Source organism: Schistocerca piceifrons, chromosome 1, assembly GCF_021461385.2.
Source record: "Schistocerca piceifrons isolate TAMUIC-IGC-003096 chromosome 1, iqSchPice1.1, whole genome shotgun sequence".
Classification (NCBI taxonomy): domain Eukaryota; kingdom Metazoa; phylum Arthropoda; class Insecta; order Orthoptera; family Acrididae; genus Schistocerca; species Schistocerca piceifrons.
In genome coordinates, this window is record NC_060138.1 from 116201201 (window position 1) to 116213407 (window position 12207).

Sequence of the window (12207 nt, forward strand, 5' to 3'; positions counted from 1 at the left end):
TCTCTTTGACGGTGGTGTAATTTAACTGAAATCTTCTTGTATCACCTGGCCTTTCCAAGTACTTCCTCTTGCGATTTCTGAGTGGAGTATTCGCTATTACTCGATGAAATTTATTACACCAACTCAGTCAGTCTTTCTCCTCTCCCATTCCTTGTCCGAAATTCATTTTTCTCCTGTTACCTTTACTTCTATTGCTTCCGCTACAATTGCATTCCAGTCCCCCATGACTATCAGATTTTCATCTCCCTTTACGTAGTGCAGCACCCTTCCAGTATCCTCCTACTTTCTCTCTCCATCTTCAGCTTCCGACGCCGGCATTTGTACCTGAACTATCGTTGTCGGTGTTGGTTTGCTGTCGATTCTGATACGTACAACCCTATCACTGAGCTGTTTACAGTAACACTCTCTGCCCTACCTTTCTCTTCATAACGGAGCCTACTCCCGTTATTCCATTTTCTGCTGCTGTTATTACCCTATACTCATCTGACCAGAAATCCTTGTCTTCTTGCCATTTCACTTCACTGACCCCTACTGCATCTAGATTGAGCATTTGCATTTTCCTTTTCAGATTCTATAATTCCCTACCATGATAAACCTTGTGACATTCCACCCACGACCAGTAGAACGTTATCCTTTCGTTGGTTATTCAGTATTTTCTCTCATAGTCATCTCATCCTTGCCAGTTCCCTCCTGGAGATCCGAATGGGGGATTATTCCGGAATCTTTCGCCAATGGAGAGGACATCATGACACTTCTTCAATAACATGCCATATGTCCTGTGGATACACGCTATGCATTTTTAATGCATGGTTTGTATTGTCTTGTGCATCCTCACGCCGTTGATCATTGTCGATTTTTCACCCTGTAGGGGCAGTTTCCCACCTGAAGAACTAGAATGCCCTGAACATTTACCCGCTCTTCCACCCTCTTTGACAAGGCCGTTGGCAGAATGAGGGCGGCTTCTTTCGCCGCAAGTCTTCGGTCGCCAATGCTGACTATGGCTCATAAATATAATACATTTAAGAACAGACCCCCACGACAGTTGTCCATTCGATGGTAATTTGCTATATCAAATTTATAGAGCCTTGAAGTTTCTCATACCTCGCAAAAAATAAGATCACTTTTTTAATTGCCAGAGAACAGCTTGTCATCAATGAGGTGGAATACGCAGTCTCAGAAGTAAAATGAGTTTTGACAGCTACGATTATAAGATGAAGCAATTGCAATGTCGTTCAGAGGGCAGAATGTATGCAATATACACTGAAGAGACAAAGAATCTGGTACACCTGCGTAATATCGTGTAGGCCCCCCGCCAGCACACGGACGTGCAGCAACACTGCGTGGCATAGACTTGACTAATGTATGAAGTAGTGCTGAAGGGAATTCGTGAATCTTGCATGGCTGACCGTAAATCCGTAAGAGTACGAGGGGGTGGAGATATTTTCTGATCACCATGCTGCAAGGCATCCGAGATATGCTCAAAATGTTCATGTCTTGGGAGTCTGGTGACAGCGGAAGTGTGTTTCTGCAGCCACTCAATAGCAATTCGGACGCGTGCGATGTCGTATTGTCCTGCCGGAATTGCCCAAGTCCATCGGACTGCACAATGGACATGAATGGGTGCAGTTAATCAGACAGGATACTTACATACGTGTAACGTATCACAGTCGTATCTAGACGTATCAGGGGTTGCATATCACTCCAACTGCACACGCCCACTCCGTGATACAGCCTCCACCAGCTCGAACAGTCCCCTGCTGACATGCAGAGTCCATGGATTCATGAGATTGTCTCCATACCCGTACATGACCATCCGCCCGATACAATTTGAAGCGAGACATTTTTCAGTCATCAACAGTCCAATGTCGGTTTGACGGGCACAGGCGAGGCGTAAAGCTCTGCGTCGTGCATTCATCAAGGATACACGAGTGGATCTTCGGCCCCGTAAGCCCATATCGATGATGTTTCGTTGAATACTTCGCACTCTGGCACTTGTTGATGGCCCGGCACTGAAATCTGCAGCAATGTGCGGAAGGATTGAACTTCTGTCACGTTGAACAATTCTCTTCAGTCGTCGTTGGTCCCGTTTTTGCAGGATCTTTTTCCGACCGCAGCGATGTCGGGGATTTGATATTTTACCGGATTCCTGATATTAACGGTACACTCGTGTAATGGTCGTACGGGAAAAATCCCCATTTCATCGTTATCTCTTGGATGCTGTGTCCCATCGCTCGAGTGCCATCTATAACACCACGTTCAAACTCACTTAAACCTTGATAACCTGCCACTGTAACAGCAGCAACCGATCTAACAACTGCACCAGATACTCGGCTTATTCAGGGTGAGTCACTAACTGTTGCCACCTAGAATAACTCCGAAAGTATGATACTAGCCGAAACATTTGTGGGACAAATGTTGCATGGGACAACGGGGGCCATAATATGACGTTGGTTTTTTGTTGCTATCTGGGGTCGCGTCAGAGATATGAAGGTCAAATTTTTTTTATTTGAATGGAGTTTTATAGTTTGGTACTTATTTTCTGATAGCGGCTGTCGAGACGAATGCAGTGATGTGTAATGGTAAGGGCCGGCCGAAGTGGCCGTGCGGTTCTAGGCGCTGCAGTCTGGAACCGCGAGACCGCTACGGTCGCAGGTTCGAATCCTGCCTCGGGCATGGATGTGTGTGATGCCCTTAGGTTGGTTAGGTTTAACTAGTTCTAAGTCCTAGGGGACTAATGACCTCAGAAGTTGAGTCCCATAGTGCTCAGAGCCATTTTTTTTGTAACGGTAAGGTCTTTGAAGGTCAACGAAGGTCAAAAATGTGGCATGAACGTCCATTTACAGATGGTGTTCGAAGTGATGGCCATTGGTATCAATGCAGTGCAGCAATCTTCTTATCATGGATTGAGTGGTATTCCTTATTGACGCTGTGTTACGGCTCTGCCGTCTGTCAGAACGGTTCGAAACTTCATCGGTGCACAGAAGAAGAGTCCTCGCTGCAGGATTTTTCTGTTGAGAGCTCATAATGCCCACTGAGCAAAGCGAGCAACCTCGATAACGAACGCACGTACGTCGCTCCTTGCAAACACAAGTGGACAACTTAAACTAAACAGTGCGCGTGTGTTCAACAAACAAAAACAACCAGTTTAAGAAATAATCACGTAAGGCTGCCGACAAGGACGTCCTTCTTTACAACGAAAAGACAACGGCAAAACTCTCACCAAACACTGATCAACACATTGCAACGACTTAAACACAGAGGCGTGTGTACAGTACACAGGTAATTACAAAAACATTACGAGAATACTCTAGGCACTCAGTGATAATGACAATGCCACATCTTAAAATCGATACGGAGATGTGTTCTCAGTAGACACACAGCCAAAAAGATTAAGACGGTTTTGTAAAACACAACCACCCAAACTCCATGCTCCCGCTGACACGGCTTCCGCGAACGAAACGTCCTCTGACAACCCAAACTGGGCACACCTGATGTGATCACTGCTATAGGAAATTGAAAGAAGTTTTTAGTCGGATTCCACAGACTCAGATATCAAACAGCAGCTCATACAGACACCAGACAAACCACCAGTAACTGTTGCTCCACCCGAATCGTCAACCACACGTTGCTGCCGAAGAACGATTTCCCAAGATGTGATGCATGATTTACTGGGGACACCTACGCTCGCCAAACTCATTGCAGAACCTATTAAGACGTAAAGTAAAGTGCCAGCACGCCAGTGGGGAACGATAGAGATGTCTGTGAGAAGACGTCAGTCAACGTCATGCTGACTGACCCTTCTCCAGGAGGACAACGCAACAGCAGCGGCCCGTATGTCAGGAAGGCATAAGCGCCGTGACCGCCTGGCAATGTCCCATTTGGATAGCAGCTTCAAGATAAGGCAGTTGTATAGCAGCATCAACGCTAGGTACTTTGCTTGTACTTTCTATGTAGCGCAGACTAAGGATTGTTTAAAGAAGATAGATTATTTTGTATGTCGCTCTTTGCTTGCGACACATCTGTGTAGCTGCAAAACTTAAGTTTTCTCTCTTTTCAATTTGTAATAAAACTCATTAATACGATTTGTTTGAATGTTTGTCTAGAGCAACACCGCCCCTGGAAAAGATAGCATCACCTACTGCCACCTCAAGGAATCCTGCCCATCCTACCTGGCTGTCCTTGCTACCCTGTACAATGTCCACCTCTCCACTGGATTTTATCCCGACCTGTGGAAGACTTCCCATGTCCTACTGTTCCCTAAACCCAACAAACCCCACTCTGATACCTGTTTCTATCGTCCCATCTGCCTCACCTCCATATTCAGTAAGGTCTTCGAGACCATCCTCTCGCCATATTCACCGCCTCCTTCGTCTGAAACCGCGCGACCACTATGGTCGCAGGTTCGAATCCTACCTCGGGCATGGATGTGTGTGATGTCCTTAGGTTAGTTAGGTTTAAGTAGTTCTAAGTTCTAGGTGACTGATGACCTCAGAAGTTAAATCCCGTAGTGTTCAGAGCCCTTTGAACCATTTGAACCACCTCCTTCCCCTTATCCAAAGTGGCTTCTGGCCTTCCTTTTCCACCGATGACCAGCTCCTTAACTTACCAATCTTCTTTCCCTCCAGCTTAACTCCCATCACTGCGCTATCTTTGTTTCCCTTGACCTCCACAACGCCTATGATGGTGACTGACATTCCGGGCTCCTCTTCGAACTTCAGACCTGTGCTCCCCCCATCAACTTTGTCCATCTCGATGCTTCCTTCCTCTCCCATCGTAACTCTTATGTGACTATCGACAATTCTAACTCCTGTACTTTCTATCCCTCTGCCGGTGTGCCCCAAGGTTCCATCCTTTTTCCTCTCCTCTATCTCCTGTACACTGCTGATATGCCCAAACCTCCCCCATCTGTTCATCTCCTCCAGTTTACTGATGACACCGCCTTCCTAGCCTTTTATCCTACCCTTCAGCAGTCCTAATGTACCCTCCAAACCCACCTTGACCAATTCACAGCTTGATGCAACCAGTGGTTCCTCTGCATCAACCCCTCTAAGACCCAAGCAATAATCATAGGCTGCACCACCCGCTCCTTCCATCTTCATGATTTCTACCTCACCATTTATGGCCATCCTGTCCACCTCACTCCTACCCTCAAATACCTTGGTCTCAACCTCGATCGCCACCTCACCTGAACACCTCATCTCCTTACCATCCAACACAAAACGCACAACAGACTCTGCCTCCTGAAGCTCCTGTCTGGCTGGACGTAGGGTCTACATCCTTCCACCATCCTTCACACCAACAAATCCCTGATCCGCCCCACCCTCTGTTACGCCAGTGTGGCTTGGATTTCCGCCCCTCCCAAATTCTATAAATACCTCCAAATCCTCGAACGCCATGCGCTCCGCCTCGCCTTCCGCATCCACCCTCCGTCTCCCACAAGCATCCTCTATGACCGCATCCTCTTCCCCCACCTTCTCCTTTTTCTTGAACACATCCACACGCTGTATATTGTCTGCTGCATTTATTCCTCTCACCCCCTGGTGTCTCCCTTCCTCACCACCCCCAGCCCGTTGCCGCGCCTTTACTGTTGTGTCCCACCCTCTCTCCATCTCCAAACTCTCTGTCTCCTTTCCCAACATCACTTCCACCATCTACCCCTCCCAGATGATGAGCTTTGCCCTGACATCTACCCTTCCTACCAACTCCAACCCAATCTCTGTCCTACCTCCTCTTCAGGGCCCCCTCCCTTCTCCTGAGTGGCTTTCCCCTCCTACTCCCCCACCCTCTCTTGTGCTGTCTTTGCACTCCCTCCTGCCTTGTCTTATCTTCATCTCCTGCCCCACCAGTCTCCTGCCTCTTGGTGTACCTGCTGATACCCCTACTGTTTTCATACTGCCCCCTCCCCTGCTGCACCTTGCTCTACCCTCCTTTTCTATCCGGCCTCTCCCACAGCAGGTCTCACCTGGAATTCTTCATTCTGTGCGCTCTAAGTGGGTTTAAAGTGTGTTGTTCTGGAATGTTTTTAATACTGAGGCCATCTATTAACCTGTGCGTGTGCCTTCAGTGTCTTCTTTGTGTTTTAAGAATCGCCAACTGTGCTTTTTATGTTGACTTTTGTAATTGTCTCCACATGAACGTCTCCATGTCAGTGTATTTTTACCTCCATTATCTCCCCTTACTCTGTTTTATGTCCCCCTTTTTTATCGCCTTATATGTAACATTTTATTCTCATATTAGTTGTCACGTCACTCGGCAGCGGAGCAGCGGATTGTGCTGCTGACAGCCCTCCCCCGCCCATATGGGGCAGGGGAGTGAAATCACAATGAAGAAAAAAGAAGTTTGTCTAGCGAACCGAGTAAACAGGCTATCTAGACACTAAAGAACGAATCTGAGGTCAGCTTGTCCGTTGCTGCTGCAGGAAACAAACATTAACCTGCTGCTGATAAAACATGACTGACACTAGCCGGTACTTCTACAATGAGTGTTACCAAACCATGACAGTTGAGAGAGAAAAACACTTCCACTTCATGGGGCATACTTCCTATTATCTAATGCCCTGCAAATTTCCTTCCAAATCACTAAATTCACTACGGTGAGGGTACGTTAACTGGTGTCTGGAATCAGCACGACAGTTTCAGGTTTCTCAATAGACAGTTGATAGTACAAAGCACCAGAAAAACTACCAGTCATTGTTCCTCCACGTGTTTCGCATCCAAGGAAAACATAAATGTCCCAACTTAGGAACCACACGATACTGCGGAACACTCGAAAGGCGAGACAGAACCAATTTCCCTGGACTGGTGCCTAGGCCGACAAAGTACACACTCGGTCACGGGTGCAAAACATCAGACCGACGATTACTAAAATCGATTACTTTACACAATTCATATACGAAAAGAAAATGAATCACCAGGCACATGTCATGGCGGAGACACTCGCAAGTGAACAGAAACCAGTTTCCAAAGATTATATCAAATTGACTAGGCGCCCTCAGCACATGCTAAACCCACTGTGAAACCACAGAGATGTCAGCTTGCCGAACCATATAACAGCAAACATACTAACGACAGCTGTAAGAATGTAACAACTGTAGCCACTGCGTTCTCAATGTGAAAGTGAGTAACGTCACAGCTCAGTAAAGTACTGGAAGCATGCCAAACCGTTGGCCAGCAAGGTCGTCGGATCTCTACCCAAGGGAAAGAAATGTAAGGACTGTCTGTTCGACTAAATATCTAGGAATTACAATTACGAGCAACTTAAATTGGAAAGACCACATAGATAATATTGTGGGTAAGGCGAAACAAGACCCCTTTGTTAGGAGAACGCTTAGAAGATGGGACAAACCCACTAAAGAGACAGCCTACCTTACAGTTGTCCGTCATCTGCTGGAATATTGCTGCGTGGTGTGGGATCCTTACCAGGTGAGACTGAAGGAGGACATCGAAAAAGTGCAAAGAAGCGCAGCTCGTTACGTGTTATCGCGCAATAGAGGTGAGAGTGTCACTGATACGATACGCGAGTTGTGGTGGCAGTCACTGTAACAAAGGCGGTTTTCTTTGCGGCGAGAACTATTTACGAAATTTCAATCACCAACTTTCTCTTCCGAATGCGAAAATATTTTGTTGACATCCACCTACGTAGGGAGAAATGATCATCATAATAAAATAAGAAAAATCAGAGCTCGAACGGAAAGATTTAGGTGTTCCTTTTTCCCACGCGCCATGGTGGAATGGTAGAGAAGTAGTATGAAAATGGTTCGATAAACCCTCTGCCAGGCACACAAGTGTGAATTGCAGAGTAACCATGTAGATGTAGATGTAGAACGGAGGACGTTTCGAGCGTCATGCGCAGAGCCATCCAACCAGCTCCCGAATTAGACGATCTAACGTGTCAACTGGACAAGATTTGGCATAATATGCCTCAGGAGGACACTCAATAGGTTTTTCGATCAATGCGAAGTAGAACAGTTGCTTGCGTAAGAACCAGAGGTAGACTAACGCATTAACTCTTCAATTTGTGAGGCTCTTTCTCCTGAATAAATCATCCAATTTTTCTGAAATTGTAATCATTTTTTTTTTTTTTTTTTTTTTTTTTTTTGCCTGTACATGTACGTCATACCTACCGATTTCCGTCTCAAGTAGTTAACTTCTTCTTTGTGCGTCGCTTTTTGTCTTAGTGTACTTAGGCATTTTAAACGACCTGACACAGCATCAACATTCCCACTGCTGACGAACACGAATGACCACACAATATTGTACTATACGAATGTGCTGCACAATTTTATTTTGGCAGCTGTGGTGGGGTCAACGATACAGTGGCGCAGGGGTTTCAGTATTTCCCCGTACTGAGGACATAAACCTGCAAACACAAAATAATTACGTAACTTTAATTTTTAGGTGCGATAATGAAAACTGACTAATCCCGATAAAATTCTCGAAGCGCGATTTCAAGTCTCAAATGGACGAAAACAAAAAAATAAACCTTTTTTGATTTCAGATGACGAGATGTAAAAAGTGATACATATAAAACTACCACGGGTGACTCCCTTCAGCAGCCACTGCTGATTTTTATTCATAATTTATGCAGTGTCTGCTGTCGAACCGGGGACTCACGACCCTTTGGCTATCAGTTAAAGAAGGGAGCCGTAGCCCTAAGTCACAGATAGTGTCCTGGTCCCTCAAAAAGCGATTCCTCCAGTCAGCCAGCTGTTCGTTCCAGAAGTTCCTCTCCAGACGGCGGAAGCCTGGTCACGCCCCCTCAGCAGCTTGCGATAGTCTTCGGACGTGACTCTTCCCGAGTCGGTCGGATACTCTGGAATTCCAGGGCGGCAACTGACTTCTGATTTTAGCCAAGCTCTCTCTTGAAAAGCTCTTCATAACACCAACACTCCACCACCTAACCTGCCGCTTTTGATACCTATTGTAGGACCAATACTGCCCCTTTCCCAATATTTTGTATATTTTTAGATCAATAAATATTGTTCAAACGTCACTTTCTCTTTTCTGAAAGGTTTCTTAAATTATTTTGAATACATGCTAACTTGTAAAGAGCTGTAAAAGAACTGTGATCTTACCACCATGTCACAGGTGAAAATCTTAATATTTTACACCAGCATTAGTCACTTGATGCTTTCCCCGTGTGCAAGATGACACAGATACAATTGTTAGGAACATTGCACCTTGTTTTTCCCAGGGCTTCCGTTAACCTATTCTGTGTAGCTGGAATAACGCGCTTTCTTGTCTATGGCAGCATCACTAGAAGTAGAGAAACGAAGCTCAGTTCCTGCAGAAACAGGAAAGGAGTAAATTACCCACTGAAAGTTTGGAAAAATAAGGGGGCTATGTACAAAAGGTTTCTATTGGATACCTTTCATAAACTCGCCAGATTTTGGTGAAATGTTTAAGCAAAAACAAGACTTCGAAAAAATTGTCCGAATATTTGTAGCCATATGGGCTGCATCTAAATCATACTTCGCAAACCACCTTGCGGTGTGTGGTACTGCTAACTGATCCTCACTTCGCTGTTTAACTCGAGAACGGAGCTTGGGAAAAACGACTGTAGGTAAGTCCCTGTGTTAACTCAAATTTGTTGAATCTTCTAGTCGTGCTCATTATCACACTGACCAGGGTGAGATTTAGTTTTGCAAAAATGATTTTCTTGCTTCTTAGTAATCAGGGTAAGTAAGAAAAAATTACAGTAGTTATCTGATGCAAAACAGATATTTCAGACACTTCCTGTTAGCTACGCAACTGAGGTAACAAAGAATTTCAAATCACACCATGAACCGAAACTTCTCTGCTTTCGCTTCATCTGTATACTCTTAATAATACTACAATAGAGGTAAAATATGATACTCAATGCTTTATGATCGAAACTTCAAAAAAAGAACCGGTCAAATGTTTTGTGAAATGATTTGCTAACGTAAAAAATATAACGGAGAAACATTGGATGCGTTGTTGAATAATGCTCGAAATCATGTGTATGCAAATGTGATACCGACTGAGAACCTGAAGTTCAGAATTTTAAAGAGTACCTACTAGAGGATATACAGGGTGCAAATTTAACTTGAGATCTCTCTTTTTTATTGCAGAATCAGATTCTACATGAAAAACAAAGTACATTTTGTCTTAAACAATTTAAATTTAAAGTTGCCTCCCGCCCCATCCCTAGGGAGCTGGGGTGACCGGCTAATTTTAGCACCAGCAGATGTCGCCCTCGAAAATAATCAACTTTGGATTCTACACATTTTTTCGTGAGAAGCTTATTTTTCGAGCTATTTTGGTTTGTCAACTTAAAATTTACACCCTGTATTTGTAGTGGAATTTCACTCAGTGGCCTCCTTACGTCATGAACGTCTGAGCACCTCAGCTGCTGACAAGATTTCGAACATCACAGAAAGCTGCGCCAAATATTTCCCTAACTTGTTTCATTTCTTTCTTTTACAGAAATAATTTCACAAAATATTTGAAAGCTTTGTTAAAATTTTGTTATTTTTTGTCGAATGTTCGGTCAAAATGTTTGTGCCCCCTTGTCTTCATTAAACATAAACTGCTCTCTACATTATTATGTGAGATTGGCCGTTAACACAATGTGTAACATATTCAGATACAATGTACTATGATTTTTCATGGATTAAAAAAGTCTTTTAAGTGGGAATAAAATACGTTTACAATTGTGCTGCCGTGTTGGAACACAATGTCAGTGAAGGGTTTGTAAAATAGGACATTTTTTTTTTGTCTTATGGGGAAACGCAACGACAGTGTAGGAATATGAAGATGATACCTGTACTTTCGAACACGTCCGAATGAACAGATACCATCTTCATATAGTTAAGGCTAACCTCTCATTGACCTTCTTCTTCTGTACTGGATGCACACGCATTGCCCGAACTCTTACGGAACTCGGTAAGATTGTCTGCCATGAGTAATGAGTGTAATGGGCAGGAGCACTACGAATGTAGTGTGTGGACATTAAGTTGGGAATGTGGGGTCTCATGGGGAGCGTGCAAGGGATAAATACGTGCAGTCGTACTATCCTCTGTGCCGTCGGTGGCTCAGATGGACAGAGCGTCTGCCATGTAAGCAGAAGATCCCGGGTTCGAGTCCCGGTCGGGGCACACTTTCAGCTGTCCCCGTTGATGTATATCAACGCCTATCGACAGCTTAGGGTCTTGATTTATGTGGTATCGGTAGCTGCAATGCCACAGCGTAGGTGCAAGTTCTTAGGTTGGCACTATGACACCAACTCAGACGACAGCGCCCTCTAGCCGGCGCTGTGCAGCTCTACGAGCGCCGCTCCAGATTCTGCCCATTTGATTCCGAGTAGACGACCAAGCAACATTGTTTCTATTTCATAGTGGGCGAGCTACTACAGATTTTGCTTGTGTAACTTTTGTGAGCTTTGATAGATCCGGCTTCGCACCTATGTCCTCCTCAGTGCAAAGTTACGTATGTCATGGAGTAATATTCTCTATTAAATGGCTTTCACGTAAAAACCAGTGCCGAGATTTTTACCTCACCTGCTCCTATTCACTTCCTACATTCGGCCCATCATTCAGTTTACAGGAGCAGACCCACCTTGGATTGTTCAAGTTTCGCTGCCTTCCGTTCGGTTGTGCCTCGGCTCCTGCTCTTTTTCAGTCTATGTTGGACAAAATTACATATTCGATTTATACCAAATACATCTATATATAGATATATATAAATACATCTATATATAGACAGTCAGAGGCGCGGTGCGGTCGTACCTCCCCACCTCTCCTACCGGCGCTGGGCCGGTGGTGGTGGTGTTGGTGGGAGGGGAGGGGGAGGGGGGGGGGGAGTAAGCCGCGTGGGGCCGGGCGACGCTGGCCGCCTTCCCTTTAAAGGCCGGTTCCCACTAGGGCTGCCGCACGTCAAAAACCGCGCGTCAGCGGCGTGGTTGCCATGGAAACGGCGTCAGCGGCATGGCGCGGCGGACTCTGCTTCTCAGTTTGCCCATGTCGAACCGCTTCCGCTGGCGCGTGCCGCGCTCCAGGTGCACGCAGCCAATCACAGAATGTGCTGAGCGTGACATCAGGTACGGAACCCCGGGCCACACGAACTTTCGGCGAACTGCTGGCGCGGATGCGGCGGCAGCTATGAAATACTTATCATCCGATTCCGAGGAAACTATTCGGCAGAAAAATTTGATTCTTGAGCATGTTACAGTCTGATATCTTCTCTCGAT

At 45.4% G+C, this 12207-nt stretch overlaps 1 non-coding gene across 1 annotated transcript; it reads left to right on the plus strand.

Moving 5' to 3' along the window:
* The first annotated feature begins 11041 nt into the window (after nt 1-11041).
* Trnat-ugu lies at nt 11042-11116 on the plus strand. The gene has a single exon. It is a non-coding gene; the product is annotated as a tRNA-Thr (tRNA).
* The last annotated feature ends 1091 nt before the right edge of the window (nt 11117-12207 follow it).